Here is a 2,260-nt window from a genome sequence, read left to right as displayed (position 1 = left end):
ATCTATGAATCTATGAATCTATGACTGTCGGGAGAACTGTGGGCCGCCGGGTATATCCGACTGCCAACCCCAACCACTGAGTAACCAGCAAGTCATGGTAGGTGAGAGCAGGGAAGGCAAGTTGTGGAAGGGACACCTGCTTGGTCAAAAGGGCAAGCCTGGAGAATGCCCAACGTCCATCTCACGGGCAAGGGCTGACCAAGAATGGATAGTTGAAGCCCGACAGCCACAATTTGTATATAGTGAAGTGGTTGGTCCCAGCCTGGCTCTATAGAGAAAAGAGGGAACTGCTTCTCAGTGGCAGGCCCCTCTCACAGCAATCTTGCCTGACTACCCCATCCCTTCCACTTGCAGACAGGGCACACCCCTGGGTGTAACCAAGCTACATAGCGAAGAAGCTTAATACAACCAATTTTCCTTTTGCTTACTAGTAGGGTGATTGATTGCATGATCTCTCAGGGCTTAACATATTTTCTTATTCTCTCAATAACAAAGGCGTGGCAGTAGAGTCCCTAAAGGGGAGAATTCATTGATCTACCCTACCCTGGCCACACTAAGGTCCAGCAAATTTGATTAATTGATTAATTAGGCTTGCTCCAATGCGTTGTAATTACAGTAGGTAGGAACACTTTTGCTGCACGTGTGATAGGTACACTTAGAGGTTGCAGGTATACATATCATAAGTACAAGGGGGATATAAGCATAACATAGTAAGTGAAGAAAAGTCATGAATAAATATCTGTAAACCAATGATTTGTATCTCTTTGGCTATTTCTTGTAGGGTTACTGTAATCTTTTCTCCCAAATGTAGGCTTGTTGGCATCTTCTCTCCCACTTTTCCTTGGTCAGGGAGCAATATAAAAGGATAAAAGTTACTGTCTGCCACAAGCTCTTGGAGCCCTGTGTTAGGGGAAAACTCTATTTCCCTAGCTGTTTCTTTCTTTTTGTTGGAATATAATGGATAGGGTATGTGAGTTGTCATTGTTTCCATCTTGGCTCTCGGCAACCTACAGCCTGCAGCTAGATCCAGTCTGTGGAGCTTTTGATTTTAGCCCATGGACCAAGACGCTTCAGTAGTGAGGGGCTTCTCTCATGCCACATCACAGCCAGGCAACCAGGGGTGTGGGGAGGGTTTGGCATTGGGGACTTCTTCCATGCTGCACTGCAACTTGGCCCTAAGGGCTTTGGTACTCAGGGGATTTGCCAAGGTAGAGCTATTGCTTGGTGGTGAAGGGCTTTGTTCATGCTGCATCCAAACAGCAGGGATATCAGGTAAGTCTTAGGTCTGGCTGGCCCTGGAGCCAAACTATTCTGCCCACCACTGCATAAAGGTTGCAGACCACTGCTTTATTTAGCTTAAATACCAGATCTACCTAAACATGTGATCATGTGGCTCTCCAATAGTCTCAGAGAGGTTACTAGGCTTCTACTATAGCAATTGTCAATCCTCCTGGATTGTGGTATATGCATGAGGGTCACCCACACTTTTGATGCATATGCCTGGGCAGGAATTTTTTTTGGAGGAGTAGAAGATACTCAGACCTGCTATCCTCCCTTTAGGCCACTGACACAGAATCCAAAGACTAGACTGAGTCCAGATGTTTGCTGCCTCCATGGCCGTAGTATAAGTGTTGGAATTGAACCCAGGTCTCCTGTACGATAGGCAAGTATTCTACCACTGAACCACAGGGGACTTTAGGTTTCTAATAATTAATGCCAATAATATTCCTATATCTGCAGCTTTAGAAGTTCTTTATCTTAATGGGTAGAAGTTTGTGTACTAGAAATAGTAAGTCTTGAACTTTTGCATCTAAAATACACAGTGGTTGCATCTACACATGCCCCCCATGGCACAGCTGTTACTGCACCATCATTTAGTACTTCCTTTAAGAAGTACCAAATGACAGTACAGTAACTGCCATTACCGTGCTGTCCCAGCAGTGCAGTTATTTTTAGCAGCTACGTTGCCATAGCAATGTGCTATAGCAAGGTAGCTCATCACTACGGCAACATAACATTGATGTCATGGTTTGTACCTGCCCACGCTATATCGCTGTAGTGGTGAGCTACTGTAGTGAATCACTATGGCAATGTAGCATCTTGTGTAGGTGTGCCCAGTGAACACAAAATCCATGCATCTTCCTTCTCATCCTCTTTCTCTCCATTTTCATTTTTCTCTTGTTCCCATTCCTAACCTTCCATTTCCTCATCTGTCTCTTCCTATTCCTTTGCCTTTCCTTTTCTCTATCCAATCCTTCAG

The 2,260-nt window shown here is 44.9% G+C and overlaps 1 long non-coding RNA gene across 1 annotated transcript in view; it reads left to right on the top strand.

Annotated features, from left to right (window-relative positions):
* LOC109299978 overlaps nt 1-2,260 on the top strand; it is a 205,276-nt gene that overhangs the window by 143,789 nt on the left and 59,227 nt on the right. The gene's annotated exons all lie outside the window — the stretch shown is intronic.

This window comes from Gavialis gangeticus, unplaced genomic scaffold (assembly GCF_001723915.1).
Source record: "Gavialis gangeticus isolate Ggan-Ray unplaced genomic scaffold, GavGan_comp1, whole genome shotgun sequence".
NCBI lineage: Eukaryota > Metazoa > Chordata > Crocodylia > Gavialidae > Gavialis > Gavialis gangeticus.
Note: the sequence above shows the minus strand (reverse complement) of the source record. Positions and strands in the feature narration are given on the sequence as shown.